The sequence below is a fragment of the Moschus berezovskii genome, chromosome 4 (genome assembly GCF_049115385.1).
Source record: "Moschus berezovskii isolate FMDL1 chromosome 4, NW_MosBer_1.0, whole genome shotgun sequence".
NCBI classification, from domain to species: Eukaryota; Metazoa; Chordata; class Mammalia; order Artiodactyla; family Moschidae; genus Moschus; species Moschus berezovskii.
The window spans coordinates 86720337-86737699 of NC_142463.1; the positions used below are offsets into that span (position 1 = coordinate 86720337).

General features: G+C 36.6%; 1 protein-coding gene across 3 annotated transcripts in view; it reads left to right on the plus strand.

The window, feature by feature from the left end:
* NTNG1 (netrin G1) overlaps positions 1 to 17363 on the plus strand; it is a 403458-nt gene that overhangs the window by 322596 nt on the left and 63499 nt on the right. The window lies entirely within an intron of this gene.

The window sequence follows — 17363 nt, forward strand, 5'->3', positions numbered from 1 at the left end:
GAGGACTGTATATGGATTTATCCCATAATTTGGGAAAGCAGAGAATGAATGCCAATGAATGCTTTAGGCATATTTGTTAGCCCAAAGAAATCACTATGAAACTAGGGAGAAGGTATTTTATTAATGCATTAAACTTTAGCCTTTGTGAAGGCCTGAAAGAGGTCAGTTTGTGATCATTAGTCTTTCTGGAGAAATAAAGGAAAGAAAATAATCAATATGTCCATTGCTTCCTCCTAAAATACAGTGATCCATATTTTCCTGACTACTTAGGTTCAAGTTTGGTAGCGAAGGGATATAAAAAAATACATGCAAAATGTAGCAATGGGGCTACTAGAAATTCCTGCAAGAAATGTTTTAGTAGAGATATCAGCAATTGAAAAGAGAAGTCTCTCTTCAACATTCTGTTGAGCGTATCTGTAGTACCTTTACAAAGACATTCTACCAGATACCATGGGAGAACCAGGCTGTAGCTCCCTCTTTACATTTAAAACAATGACACCCCAACACCAAGCTTGAAATGCTCACTAAAGAAATGCCCCATAACTTTTCAGAGCCAAATCTCACATATTTTTAAATATCGTTCCCTTTCTCTCTGATGGTTAAAACCTTTGAATAGCTACTGAATAAGTGATTTGAAATAAAGTACTGAGGGAGTCAAGATTATGCATTGTAAATGAAAAGAAGCATTTTCACTAGAGTTTAACCCAATCTTTGTCATAAATGCTGGGCCACAACAGGGTGATGAAAGGGTAAAGAACAGCAGTAGGAGTATTCCAGTACATAACAACTATTTAAAAAGCAATACCCTCATAATTTGGATAAAATAACTTCCTGCCTCTTATAAATGCACAGTCAGGTCTTCCATTTTTTAAATCAACCCAGTTTACTTAAGCTTGTGAATAGGACTACACACAGATTTATTAATCACTAGACATGTTAAATGCAATGAACATCAGCCACTTTGTAAATAGAAATAGAAGTAGAACTAGTGTTCACATTAATTTAGATACCAGCCTAATGCTGCAGCTTCCTCTTTGTGATCTTGTTGAAATGACATCAGTGCCACAAACTTGCAAGTGAAAACTTCAGCTCTAATAGTCTAATTTTTCTGCTGTAGTATCTCCCTTGGCATTTGCCTATCTACATAAATATGCCACAATGTGCTCCTTTCAGGCCTTGACAATTGTATTTGCACATGCATTTTGGAGCAAAAGGGAACCAAACGGAAGCAAGCTGAGACAGATAATTGAGACTGCTATGGTGATCTGACCTGTCAAAGGGTTCAGAAATGGATGAACGGAAAGTAGTTCTTTGGCGTTGGGGTGTGTTTCTGTTCCAAGTGTCAATTGTGTGTTGCATGGAATTTCTGACTGTTTCGCTCACTTGACATCTCATTCGGCCGCCTCCACCACATGCCCCATCTTTGAGCATCAGCAGATGTTGACCTTTTACACACTGAATCGGGAAATTCCAATTTTGTTTCGCTTTGTTTTATTTTGAAATCAGTGGTGACCTGAAAGGATGCTTTGTTGTGCCTTTGGAAAATGTATATTCCTTTATTCAGGAAACTAGGAAAATTTAACTCCTTAATGTCTAACCGAAACCCTCTAACAAACAAAGTGATAGCTTATTCTCTGCTTTCGTGATGCCTCTGGCTGTTCTGCTAGGAGTGCAATGGGTGTTTCCTCAGATTTCTCAGGCAAATGGTATAAGCACTTCCAAGGGTCACCCAGCATCACATATGGCTAGCTTGCTTATTGCCTGGCTTTAAGGTGAAGAGATTTGCCATAAAACCATCAAACATGATTGTATCTTCTAGCCTGCTTCAATGGCATTTACACATTCCTTATAAGGACTTATAAGGTGTTCTGTGTGTGCAATGGTGGATTCCTTTACTCTCCAGTGGGCAAGAATTCATACATGGATGACTCCCTGCCTGTTCAAGAGGGCATAGAAATGGGGTTTCCAGGGTACAAGCCAGAAAAGAGAGATCTGCTTGGATTTTCAACTAAGTTTGGGCATTTACCAGGGCTTTTCCCTTTATCCCAAGGAAGAAATCAATGAACGTAATTCCACCAAGTATATAGAAAGATGCCATGATAATAGATATAACTCTCATGACATTCCCATCATCAGGGACAATGAATGATGTATATTGTGACATAAATTATTGATGTATGTAACCATAAGTTCACATACATTTGCTGTATACACAGTGATTAAAGATTTTGGAGGCCTGATAGGTTTCAGTATAGATTTCAAACTGTCAACACCTATATTAAGGTTCAAATGCATGGACAGAGTGGTCATCCTTTCCGATCATCTGCTAAAAATGTTTTTGAAACAGATTTCCCATTAAGGTCATTTGTACCTGCTGTTTTCTGTTAGGAAATAGATTTCCCAATCATCCCCAAAATACTTGATTTAAAACTCAGTCATTTTGATGTGGTTTGGCTGTGGCTGAAAAATTATTGGTTATATTGTCAGCAATTAATGAGTCCCAAAATAAATCTGTAGCCATTTGAGCCTGTGAGCTCTGTCTTTTCTTTACTTGATGCAGTAGTAATTCATTCAAGCTTCATTTTTTCAATGTAAAATGTATCATGCACTTATAAGTAAACATTCACAATTTTATCCAAGTGAATATTTGTTGATGCTGATGATCCAAATTAATATTTGATTTGGTGTGGGTGTTTTTGTTCAAGTGATAAACTAATCATTATAACATATATTATCTGATCTTTAGTCCTGAAAAGCAAGTGATTTCACAAATTACTCTAAACAGTATATTATAAAAAACAGTAATTAGAATAACAAGAGTTGGCCTAATGTGCAAAGTAGCTTTGTGTGAGGGATTATTACCTAAAAGCAAGTGATGGAGGTTAAAGATAAAAACGTCAGAGGTTAAAGGTAGATCATCCACTGAAAACTCATGTCAGGAAACACAACTTAAAAAACTTGAAATTTTTTAAATAAACAAAACCATTTATTAGACTAACAACAAAAGAAAAGATGTATATTGACATTTTATGAACCCAAGTGTACGTTGTTTCCTTAAATTACCTTCAAATGATTGACATCATGTTTTATAAAGTGTAAAATATTGATTGAAGCGTTTGGCTGTCTCCTCCTCTTCAGCTATTCAATTTGAAATAACAATTTACTTAAGATAAATATTCCACTTTCCTGCTTTCTCTTATAGTGAGCATTGCCTTCATCACAGAGTTAAAAATTCATCTCTAATTTGATTTAATTGGTAGGACCATTAAACGAGGGACATGGTACTTGCAGGGATGCATCAGCCTGTTGAGAAAGCTCAGAGATGTTTTCATACTTGAAAACATTTGATGCCAGTTGGAGACCTTATAAAAGTTGTTTCCCATACAGCATCCAAATATTTTTTGTTCAGTACCTATTTGCTGTAGAAACCTGGACTGTGAGGAAAATAACAAGGTTAATCATTTCCCCCCTCAAGGGTTATTAGTAATCTTGTTCATGCTATCCTGAGAGCTGCAGTGTTTGTTTGTTTTTTTCCCTTTTCTTTAGTACTTCTAAATCCCCCAAATAAAAGTTTCATTTGAATTGCCCTTTAGCTAATTAGGTTTTATATAATGAAGAAAAAAATTATCTGACTAGAGAGACTATATGGCAGATTATATGGTGTGCTGCGTTAATTTTTATCTGTTTGCTGATGTTCTAGAAGGAAAGCTAAGGTCCCAGGTGAAATGCCTTTGGGACTTTATTATATCATGTATCCAGTATTCTCATCACAGATCCATTTCATATTTGTGTAACTAGCATTTCACATTCATGAAACCTTTGTGGTTATCCTAAAATTGAATGAACATTAGGACATAGCTGCTTCTTTAATCTTGAATAAATTAAATATTCCAATGATGCGGGGGGGGTGGGGGAGTATCCCCTACCTTAAAAAAAATCTGAGAGGTTTAGTCATCTTTAGCAAACAGCAGTTGCCCACCATGATCAGATTTGCCTTTTCCCAGATGTCTTTAGAATGCCAAGCCACTTTTTAAGTGTGAGCTGATATCTGTACCATTGCTGTTATCTCCTTGTGGGGGCATCTGTAAATTCCTAGCTTAAGCAAAGATTTGCCAAGATCTCTGAAAGGGCCTATAACAAACTTTCTCAAACATGTAACTGTGAACTAAGAGTCTTAGTTCACCGAAGTCTTCTTGGAATACCAGTAGGCAGCTGACCAGCTAACTGTTCCACTTCCTGGGAGATGTCCCCACATGTCTACAGAATTCCATTTTACAAATGGTGACTCTCAGGCTCAAAGTGTCCAAGTAACTTGTCAAATATAATATGGCCGGGAAGGCCTGTCTGACTCCAAAGGCTGTGCTGGTAACATTATACCAAATGGAAGAGGTTAGAAAGAAAATTTCTATATTTATTGACTCCTACTTCAGACTCTTTCCTATCTAATACATTGACCCATTTCTGTGTGGAAAATTTTAGTGTTCTGAAGAAAAAGAGAAGTTCACTTTCGATACCTTACTGTGTGGTCAACAGAAACTACATTAAAATGTGCCCTTCCTCTACCACCATCAATGATAAACATCCTCAAAAAGCTGAGGAAGAGGGGAAACGTGAGATGTTATTTACAGAACATGGGATAGTTCATGAAATTTAGCTATACACGTTGTGAAACATGCTTGTACATAGTCTATGACAGTAAAAAATCCAAATGTTTTCTTTATTGACATAGCTGCTTAAAACAAGCAAACAAAATTCTGTGTGTCATCGCGAGGACAGACTTACCACTATCGCATTAAACTTTGTCTTCCCCAGCAGGTTAATGATGCTGTGTTTCTGAGAGTAGGCAGCTTACTGTAAAGATGGTGAAATTATTCCAAGGCCCTAAGGGTTCTTTATGAAGAGCTTTAGGGTTTTCTATGCATTCATTTGTAGACATCAATAATGTTTCCAAAACTCACTGAGGAACAAGAGCAATAACTGTACAAATCCAGAGGGACCCCGTGACTGTCTCCACCCGATGTTTTCCTCATACACTCCTGGAAGAAGAATGTTTAATGAAGGCTCACTAGCATACTCTCAAGCAGTGGCTTTTCATATCTATCATGGCACCCTGCTTCCCACCGAGTTGTAGAACCAAAATATTATATATAAATGAGTGTTTTTAGGAAAATTGAAGAGCACTCATACAGCATCATCATTTTACAGGCAAGGCAACTAAGGCTTAATTGAATTGTCAAAGTCATCTGGATAGTAGCCAAGGCGGGATTCTAACTCATCGTTCAGTTTCCAGTCTAGCACTCTGGAATTCATTCACCTTCTCATTTAATTAAATGACTAATGTATTAAATACTACACCTAGATTATTTTAAGGGGAAAAGTACATGGAAAAGCATAGTCACAGTTTACTCTGGTTTTAAAGGGTTTCCACAAAATGAGTTGGAAGCTGCCTATAATTCATACTAAGTGGGTACATGTAAGATAGAAGACAGTGGCTTTCTGATGTAAATGAAGTGCTTTTAACCTCCTGGTTCAAGCTTGCCGTTCAGCTTGATTCACTGTGGTGTCAGCAATAGATGGATAAGTTTAGCAATTCTAACCTAGTTCTCTCCAACTTACAGTGTCGAGCTTTCCTTGGGGCACAGAGAAGAAAAATTTTCTTCCAAAACCTCATTTTTATAACTAGAATCTCGGTTTTTCTGACTCATTAAAGTGCCACAAACCAAATTGTCTGAAAAAAAAAAAGAAATTCAGGCAAGATATATATTTGATTAATAGGCTAAACTGATGTGCTCCTAAATTTAAAGAATCTCAAAATTTTGCATATTATCTTTGTGTTAAAAATAAAACCTTTCCCACAGTATTCCAAAATAATTTCTGTTGCTTTCTGGACAATAGTATTAATCAATGTAGGCCCTAGAACCAGATTATTCCCTAAAGTAAGTTGTCTCTTAAATAAACTTTTTTATATATCTGAATCACTTGCTTTGGAACAGTTAAGGTTACAAGAAATAAGGGAAGCACATTATAACCCCTACTTCAGCTTAGTAAGAACAGTTTATGCTACAACAATTTTTTATTACAACAGCAACCTTAAATAGAATAATAATAGCTAACGCAACGTTGAAAATCAACTATGTGTGTGCTCAGTTGCGTCTGACTCTTGGTGACCCCATGGACCTCCACACTCCTCTGTCCATGGACTTTTCCAGGCAAGAATACTGAAGCTGGTTGCCATTTCCTACTCCAGGGGATCTTCCTGACCCAGGGATTGAACCTGCATCTCTGGCGTCTCTTGCATTGGGCAGCAGGTTCTTTACCACTGTGCCACCTGGGAAGCCCTGTGCTTCAACTATGCTTCAATAAAAATAAAAAAAGAGCCAACATTTCTTGAATGCTCATTACAATTACAAATATTAACTCATTCAGCCTTGACAACAACCAGGAAGTAGTGTCATTATTCTATTTTACGTATAAGAAAGCTTAGACGCAGAGAAGTTAAGAAACTTGACCAAGTGATAAAACTCAGATTTAAATCCAGTCCTAGTTCTATTTACATGCAGCATATCTTAAATAAATTTACCCTCAATAGACATTGCCTAGGCTTCCCAAAGATATAATTTGAAAATTTAGCAATGACGATAGAGTAATAGTATATAATGGGCATTTCAGATATTATTTTTCTTTGTAAAGGGGATAGTTTTAGTGTATGAAATCTTTGGTCTCCATATTCACCGAGCTAAAGTGTTTTGAGATCATCAAGACGTGTTTAGTCCATTTTTCCAGATTTGTGGGATCAGGATCCTTGAGAACTAGGGATTTCCGTAAGAGGCTATTTTTGAAGGATTGGTCATCTACAATCCCATTGGACACATATGATGACCCTTCCCCTTACTTCAGTAATAATTTCTCAACTCCAGAGTGGGTTTCACCATGACAGTCACATGTCCACAGTTACAATGTGTAACAATAAGTTTTCCTTCCACACAAGGGATTCTTAATCCCCTAAATCCCCTAGATTCTACAAAGAACATGTACTTCATTACAGTGGTTTTATCCTTCCATGAATTTCAGCATGAGACTACTAAGTCATAAAAGAAACCTTTGGAGCAATAGAACTTAATGGCTGAGAGAAAACATAGACATCTCTTAGTCCAGCCCCTTTACCTTACAGATACGGAAACTGAAGTCCAGGGAATTAACTTCCTGACAGCTACTTAACAAAACTGGGACCAGATCCTTTAACTTCTGATTCCTAATACTTTTGCCTTGCAACATACTAACACTTTGAGACCTTCATATGGACACAAATATACTCTTTAGTAAATTCATGAAAGAATGAAATTTTAAAATTCTGCAATAGTTCACCTAGAGGCAGTACCAATGCTTTTGATGTGTTGTAATTTTTTTTCTGTTTGCAATCTCTTAACTATTTGAAATCAGTGGCCACTGGCTAAAAATTCTCAGAGGCTTCATGTTATGCAAGGACTTTTATTAGAATTTAATATGATAACATAGAATTTGTCTTAATTATACAATTAACGTACCCTCCGATGTGCCTAATTTACTTCTTGGAATTAAGCATGTTAATAATATTGATTGAATATTTATATGTGCCAGGATCTTTGAGTAACAAGAGTAGCCAAATAGTAACTAGTTGATTTAAAGTTTTGTTACTTGGCTTTGTAGTTATGACAAAATGAAAATTTAAAATCTTAAGATGAGATATTAAATTTAAAAATTCTATGATGACCAAATATTAAAACATACAAGTACAGACTATAACATGATATAGGAGTTAAGGGTCCACACATTTCAATTTTTTTTCAAGACATTTTTCCTCCCAAGGAAAAGATATCACACATAAAATTTTGTCCCGCTAGAGATATGTATAGATTAGATTAGGATTTCTGAGTGAATGCTGGTGGTTGTGAGTTTTAATTTTTCAGGAAGGTTAGGCATCCCACCCAATGAAAATCATTCAGAAAAAAGGGTCTGTATTTCCAAGAAAATAGGAAAGCTACACTCTCCTCTTCCCCAAAAAACTATCATAAGTACATATTATAGAAGAAAATTACCTTCTAGGTAGGAATCAGATTGCAACTGAGGTGTCTCTCTTGATAATTTCATACAGGTCAAGCAGTTAACAATTCAAAGTAGAATCACCTACATTAGTTTTATATACATGTAGGAAGATCCTTAATATGGAACCACAGTATACTGGAGGAAAATCATAAAAGAGTATAAATATAAAATATAGGCATAAACAAATATTTATTATATTAGAATATGGAATAGAGTTTAATTTATAACATAAATTTTCAAAACTCACTTCTAAATTGGTTTAGTATAAAAGTTTTTCTTCACTTAAAATTTCTTGGCAGAGCTTATTAGCAAAATGATTAATTATAGTATTACTTTCACTCCATCAAGTAAACCAAGCTACTGAATACTTAACATTAAACTTGCAAGCATCACCCCCACATATGACCTATATTTACCTCTCCTACAAAAAAAGATGGAGAAAACCATTTCAGAGAACTAAATTGTTCCTAATTGGATGCTAATAATATACATAAATATATTTTCTATATAAAACTATAACAGATGATTTGAAATTTTTTCTAAATAAACAATTTCTAAAAATCACTTGTTTTTCAAAGTGACTATCACAGTTCAAGTAGGCTTGTTCTGTTAATTCCATTTCTCCCCATCACCAAAGTACTCACATGGAAAGTAATTTTCAGTCAATAACTTGCATATCTTGCCTACATACTAACAAATATCTATTTATTTAGTAACACCTACAGATGTGGAAAATTATTGCATTCTTTTTTCATAATTTCAGAATTCATTCTTTTTTCATAATTTCAAAATTCATAAATTTTGAAGATACAGCAGTACCTTTGCTTTTACATGTATACAACATACACACTGAGCAACAGTAGATCAGCTTTTCTAATAAATATTAAAAAGCCAAAGTTATAAGTGAAAGTTCCATGTCTTGCAAGAATGTTATTCACTATAATCTAATTATGGAGGAAACAGTCTGATAATACCTGTTTACAGTAGCCTAGCCACTTGATATCAATTACTCAGTTATTAAATATTTACTGAGGCCTTCTGGAAGGTTTTGCCCTTCCTCAAAGAGATTCAATTTAATTACAGAGACAAGAAATGACATAAAATTTAAAGTAGCAATATGAAAACTTATGCCTATCCACATATCCATGAAAAATAAGGAGCACAGGAGGTCACATGCTATAGGAGTTAGAGGCAAAACTCTCTTTGTGGAGTTGGATGGTCTTGAAATGTAGTTTTGAATTGATTTCAGTGAATGGCAGATTTGAGTCATGCAAAGGCTGCTTTAATAGTTATGCTCTATGTACCTTAGCAAGAATAATTTTAAAGCACTCAATCCTAAATCTGGCTATTTTCCTGCTTTTCCAGAGTCATTTCTTTTAAACATGGGTGACTCTAAGAAAAAAATAACATTAATTCTTAGATTAACAATGTTTAAAATTATTTCTGGATTGGAACCAAAAACTTTAGAAATATATTTTCAGTTAAAATCATCATGAAAACATATATACACCCATACATACAAACCTGAGATATGATCAGAATACCTTGGTCTATTCTCCTTAAGCCAGAATCACCAGTAATCCTTCTCTTTCTTTCTCTGAGAAATTGCATAAAAACAAATAGGAAATAAATCCACTTCTTTGCAGAGATAATGGCTCACACTTAAAACGTACCCTAAAGAATCTCTCCTGAAGACTAATGTAACCAGCTCATATCTGTAAATATAAATTGCAGAGAATGGAATTCTCAAGTGAGAAATTATTTCTTTCCCGTTATCTTCCAGTTTCAGGCAGCAGCTTTATATAATGATTTGAATTGCTGAAGTCCCTATTTAGTTATTTGTAAGAACACTCTACTTTATTACAAAAGTTAATGTATATAGCTTTGTTAGGGAACGGGCTATATATTTAATGTCCATTCAATGTTTTGGGAATCATCAATTGCTTGCTTTTGTCTGGTGTGGGAGTCATGTTGTGTTAAGTGCATCACAGCCAAGTTAAAAAGCAGATGTGTGGTTTGTGTCTTTGTCCATTTAGTTTTCTGTTTAAACCAAAGGGTATTATAGCTGAATATAACAAACCCTGATTTTTCCTGATGCATACAGATCCTCCAAAGTTTAATAGGAAATGGCCGAATATTTCTTCCCTTGAGGTTTCTAACCCAAAACAAGGTAGGAGCATGTAAAATTCCTACTGATATAAAATCCCACATGTTTAGGGGGAAAATCCCATATTCTATTTTTTTTAAGCACTAAATAAGAGCATCATCAATGCCATGCCTTCGAAAGAATCATAACTCAAATATTTTTTCTAATATGAAGTGTCCCAGAAATATTATAGCAAGAAGTGTAGGAAAGATTAGATGGCACGGAAGCTGTAAGACCTTTATCAAGTTTACATTGAATGTCAGCTAGTCCCAAGAGAAGTCTAGTGTTTGGTTGCCATCACAGTGGGGAGTATAAATAATACATCTTAAAAACTTTTGAGTGGCACAGGTGTCCTTCCACTGTCTCCCTTTTGCTTTGCTTAAGTAAACTAACTGGTAGTTTAGTTGTATTGAGGGTCAGGGAAAATAGGTAAAGGCAGTACTGCAACCCCTAAGAGACCTGTTTTGTGTTTTTCTTTAAACTGTGGTTCCATATTGATTGACAGGAATTTGGATCTCTTTCTCCCCCTCTCTCCCCCTTCCCTTCCCTTCTACATCATAGTGTATTTTCTCTGTCGAAGCTTTCCCTCTTTTAATCCTGTATCAATTAATAATTTCTGTTCAGATTGAGAACAACCTGTTTTCTTTCTGTCCTTAGAGTAGTAATTATTTTCTGACTTCTAACATCATAAACAAATAAATAAAAGAAACTGAAGACAGCAGTGTGATTACACAGGAAGAAACAGAACCTTTAAAAACTGGCCAATCAAATTCATAAGATGCAGTGTAATGTTAAAATTACATTAACATCTAGCCTATAGATATATATAGACATGTATAAATAGTTCATATTAATAGAAAGTTGTCTTCTTTTGCATCCTTTCTTCTCACACACACAAAAAAAGGCACATCTTTGGCTTCTACCTTCCTTAGTTATATACAGGATGTTCCTTTTAAGCTCTAATGAACACAGATGGAAGAGGAAATGAGCAAAAGGAGGAACCAGGAAATAGATGCTAAGCAAAACAAAATATATTAGCAATTTGTTGAGGAGTCAAATTGGAAGGGCTGCTTTTTCAGTCCTTGATCACAGTGATGAAATCAAGACTGTCCTAGATACATATATTACTAGCAAATACAATTATCTTAATCATCTGCTCCAAATGATTTTTTTCAAGTTTCTACATACGTATGTGGAAGAAGAAATACAGATCAAGTTCACCCCATTAATATAATTCTATGAAGACTATGGGGAGGTTTAGTGGCATTGTTCCTTGGCAAGTTCAATGAGAGCATCTCCAGTGAAATGTCACTCAGTATTTCCCATTGAATTTCATAGCTCAACAAATTATACAAGACAGGATCTAAGACTTAACACTTCACAGTGAGTTTTCTGCTGAACAAGATTATGCATTGTTGAAAACTTGAGTTTTGTTCTGAACAAGATATGCATTGTTCAAAACCTGAAAGAGACCCTTTTACTATTTTTGCTATATTTTCTGAGTGTCACAAGACTAAAAGCTTTCAGAAATAATCTTTAGCTAATACTAGTTGCAGTTTTTAGAATGTAGATAATGAGTTCAAATAAATTTATTTCAGAGGTGCACAGTTGAATACAGTGCTTGAACTTGAAATTTTAGCTAAAAGTGTACTTTCTGTCAGAGGTCAGTTCTGTGCAGATGTAATTTATTTGGTCAACATCTGCAGAAAGCATCAAGCTCTATCCTGTTCTTGCTACTTTCACAAGTGATTCTTCATGAATAACTGAAAAAGAAAAGCAGGCAAACTTAAATATTCCTGCCATTAACAAACCGGTATCATAAAAGTAACAATTGTTAGGAAAAGACTACATTTTTGAAAGACAGACTCCAGCTGACTCTGAGGCTGAGATCCAGGTTCTGCTAAATGGTTGACCATTGTTAACTATGTTCTATGATGTCTAATCAGTTCAGCAAAAGTATTCTAACTGGTTTATATGCAGATGGGCTACTGTTACACAGAGAAAAAGACATGGTGAATTGAATTAATGATGTTACTAATTAATTCAACAACTCAACTACTATTATAAGAGAAAGACAATAGAGGATCCTAATCTCCATAGTGTTATTGAAATAATCTGCATAACTGGATTATTTATTTAAATGGTAATTCTTTTTGCACCTGGAAAAAGCTTCCAGACTTTATTAACAACAAAGTCAAACCATTTTCAACCAAATACAAGCTTTCTCTGTCATTGAAATAAACTCCCAGAGGCAACAGAAACAAATAGTATCTTCATTTGGGACTACTTTTCAAGTGGGTTGATGATAAGTAATTACAATTTGAACGTTTTACTGTTGTTTCTAATGTGCTGTTCGTTCTTTTAAACCTATCCAGTTGCTCCCAAGTTAGCTTTGTCAACAGTTTCTTCTGTTCAAGTTGCAAACCACAAGAGAGGTAGGAATTCTTGGATTCATACAGTGATTTCATGGTGTTATGTGTTGTGAAACATTGCACTGTATGAATCTGGAATATCTGTGAAGTGTACCCATCAGCTTATTGGTGAGGCATGTTGATTGATAATGATCAATGCATCAAATAGTACTGAGTACTGTCATGAGAGGAAAAAAAGCTTCACTTGGAAATTTGACTGCTGCAAATTTAAAATGCTGCAATATTTGTTTTCTGAAAGATTAATGTGCGAATCAGAATTATAACACTTTAGGTTCCTGTTTAGAACATGAATGTTAGAGCTATTGACATTGTTACTCATTTGCATTGAAAATAAGGAAACTCACAGTGAGTTTCAAGGATGCTTTTCATGAAAACAGAATGGTAGGTTCATGTATGGTGCCCATTTGACAAATGATTTACCTTGGAATTTCCACTTCCCAACATTGTTTGAACGGAATTTGAACAAATACCAGTGAAGAGTTACACTGGATTTAGCGTTGATTATGACCCAAAAATAATAGTTACGTTACTTTCTTCAAATGAAAGCGAGCAGAATCTCATCTGTGACTCATGAATGGCCCATTCCAGCTGGCATCTGTCATCACATCTTCACAGACTGAAGATTTTTCAGGAAACATAAAGACTCCTGTTTTTATTTCACCATTTTCCTTTAAATGTCCTATGTGACAGGTGTCTTGTTTTCCATCCTTGACTGTTGGGTACATGTCATGTTTCTTTTGGGGGGAGGTTGTTGTTTTTGTTTTTCATAAAACATCTCTTACAAATAAATATATTTATTAACAATATATGAATTTGGTTTGACCCATTTGGTGAAAATGATAATAGCTTCCCTATTCCTTACTGAAAAGAGTCAAATCATTTTCCAGATTTTAGTCAACTTGAACTGGTCCTGCTGTGGCATATACAGTAAAGGAGGAAGCTGGTCAGAAGATGGGAAACTGACAGGATTTAAACCATGTCTTAAACTTTCCTCACAATGTGCTTTTACATAACAAACACTGACAGTGCCCTTTGGAGGGGAGTCCAAATGGATTTGAAATTTGGAGAACTAAGTTCTTCAGGAACAGAGCAGCTACAAGTTGATTGATAGGTTGTCAAGCCTTTTTGGGCATGTGTGCATAGCATACTGCAGTCACTGACACCATGGTAGTGATGGTGCTCCTTGCCTGTGATAGGCAGACCTACAGAGAAGCCAAGGAGGTGAAGGAGAAAGGAACCATTAGAACCTTTGCAGAACCCTTCTCTTTTCTGTCATGTCAAAGACTGCATGTGTAAGAGGCCTCTTGACCTGAAATTTGACCCTGCATTATTGAATCTCTAGTTTCTTGGGTGTCACAGCACTAGTGAGATCTGAACACATCTCCACAGGCAAGAGGAAGCCACCTAGTCAATTAGTGATATCATGGAATAATCCACACTGTTATCAAATAATATATATGGAAGGGCTTCGAAAGTTACATAAGGGTGCAAGACAGGTTTGGGGGTGAGGTAGGAACCAGGAAAATGCGGCAGCCACTTTATTCCCATGCCTGAGGGTAGCCCCTGGAGGCTTGATGACTCTGCCAATGTAGTGAAGGGAAAACGCTTTTTAAGAATTATAATTCTTTCACCTTCTGTTTAGCTAGTCTTTTCCCCAAATCCTCTCTTTTTGAGTGACTAAAATTAATTTTCATCAGCTCTGACTTTGAATAAGCTTTCCTCACTTGGCCCCGAAATTAATAAATAAACCCACCTATGCCACATTCAGGGTACATTATCTTATATTCTGCGATGTATCTTGTATTACAGTACATAGGGAAAATAATAATGGAATTGGAGGAAGCATGGGGAATAGTAAGAAAGAAGAGACCAACACATTTAACCCTCCTCCTAGTCTTAATATTCTTTTTCTTTCATTCTTTCTCTCTAACCTTTCTTCTGTAACTCCTACCTACTGAGGCTTTGGCCAGCCAATTCCAGTCAGAAAGTCTTTAAACAGAAGAGATTCTCTTCTCTCCTAATCTTTGACAACTTTGAACTCTCCTTCTCCTGAAACACTGCTGGCTTTTATTGCTCTTAACTAGCCAGTCTTTTCAGAGAAGGCAATGGCAAGCCACTCCAGTACTCTTGCCTAGAAAATCCCATGGATGGAGGAGCCTGGTAGGCTGCAGTCCGTGGGGTCGCTAAGGGTCGGACACGACTGAGCGACTTCACTTTTCACTTTCATGCATTGGAGAAGGAAATGGCAACCCACTCCAGTGTTCTTGCCTGGAGAATCCCAGGGACGGGGGAGCCTGGTGGGCTTCCGTCTATGGGGTCACACAGAGTCGGACACGACTGAAGTGACTTAGCAGCAGCAGCAGCAGCAGCAGCCAGTTCTTAGGGCTTCCTGGGTGGCTTAGCGGTAAAGAATGCACCTGCAATGCAAGAGTTGCAGGAGATGCAGGGTCAGTCCTTTGGTCAGGAAGAGCCCATGGAGCAGGGCATGGCAACCCACTCCAGTATTCTTGCCTGAAGTATCCCATGCACAGAGGAGCCTGGGGGACCACAGTCCACAGGGTGACAAAGAGTCGGACATGACTGAAACAACTTGTAACATCAGCCAGTTCTTAAGTAACATATCATCGTAACTGCCTTATATGATGTCATATATGTCAGAGGGAGGGTTTTGCTCCCCCAGGGGACTCTTGGTTGTCACAGCTTGGGAGTTGCTATTGCCTCTAGTGGGTAGAGGTCAGGAATGCTTCTGAATAGCTTACATTTAGGAAAACCAAGAATGATTTGCCCCAGATGTCAGTAATACTGAGGGTGAGAAACTCAGCGCCATACTCTTCAGGTCTGGGCCTGATTCTTGTCCCCTGTATAAGGTGGTTCTCTATCAAAATGCATTGCTATGCCACACTACGCAAATGTTTTAGCTTGTCTGCATAACAGTAGTCAAAATATACCTGAAAAATAAAAGTCTACAGTGTGATTTGAGATTGAAAAGCTGTGTAAAACCATAGCAATTTTTTTAGAATTTCCTTTTTCCTATTGAAATTGATCTGTATAGACATATAGTCAACTCTCAGCTAAAATATTTACTAACTCAGTTACACCTTGATATGTGACTGCTGTTTTTCTCAACTCTTTAATATATGGAATATGGCCAGACTCTTATGGCTTTTGAAATGAATTTAAGCATAACTTTCCTCTGTGTCTTCCTCTGTTTTCCAAAAGAAGATGCTTCAGGATCCTCACTGATTCACTGACTCATTGATTCATTCATTCAACGTATTTTGAGTACTTAGTATATGCTCGGCGATGTGTTGAGTTCTGTTTACATCTGTGAACAAAATGGACACACTCTGCATGCATATATTTACATTCAAAATATAGGGGAGAAATTTTTAATATAATTTTCAGATACTCTAAATACTCCAAAAATTTAAATAGGAGGAGGGGGAGATTAATGTGTTTGGGTCAGGAACTGTTATTTCAGATAGAGTAGTCACAGAATTTTCTCTGAGCAGAGACCTAAAAACAAAGTGAAGCAGCAATTCACAGGGAAGTCTGGGGGAGGAGTAGGCCAGACAGAGGTAAAAGCAAGTGCAAAGGCCCTGGGGAGGTGCTTGGCATGTTTGCAGAGCAACACGGAGGCATTGTACAGTGAGCGAGGAGGAGTGTGACAGTGGTGAATCCCTGGGAAGCCAGAGGCCACATCAGTTGGGAATAAATGAACTGAAATTCTGCCTTTTATTCTGAATGAGGCAGGAAGTCATTAGGATTATGGGCAAAGTGATGTCATGACCTAATTTAAGTTTGGAAAGAGTTACTTTGACTGCTGTGTGGGGGAGACCATCACGCGGATGGAAGCCAGGAAAGCAGTTTGAGAAGAACAGCAGTAATCCAAGCACTAAGGATGAGATGGTGAGATGTAGAATGTATTTTATTTTAAAAGAGTAGTCACGAGGATCTGCTGATTGCTTGGTTATGTGGGGAGGGGAAGGGAATGAGAAAAAGATGGGTGTCAAGAACAACTCCAGGAATTTTGATCAAAGCAATTGGTGGAATGGAGTTGTCATATATCGAAATATAGGGCTGGCTGCTTATGTAAGTAGCAGATTTGGGAAGGATAACCTATGAGCTCAGTTTTTTTTTTTTTATTTTTTTTTATTTTAGAATTTTATTTATTTATTTTTTATTTTTTTTATATCTAAAAAAGAATTTTATTTTAAAAAAAAAGAATTTTAATAAAATTCTTTTTGAGCTCAGTTTTGAACATGTTAAAATTGAGATATCTATTAAATGTCTAAGTGGAGACATTAAGAAAGCAGTTGCATATATCAGTTTGGATGAAGTCTCACCAGCTAGCTGGGAAGTTGGTCTAGGCTGGAAATAACTATTTTGGAAAAGTCAGGTGGCACAGTGGTGAAGAATCTGCCTGCCAATGCAGGAGAAGCCGGTTCGATCCCTGGGTCGGAAAGATCCCCTGGAGTAGGAGATGACAGCCCGCTCCAGTGTTCTTGCCTGGAAAATACCATGAACAGAGGAGCCTGGAGAGCTACAGTCCATGGGGTCACAAAGAGTCAGACAGGACTGAACACCTAAGCATGCTCACACACACACAGAGTATATTGATGCTTTATAAAGTTATGAGGCTGGATAAAAAACCCTAGCTCTGGGTTAGCCTAAAGAGCAAATAGCTACAAGGTTTGAGCCCT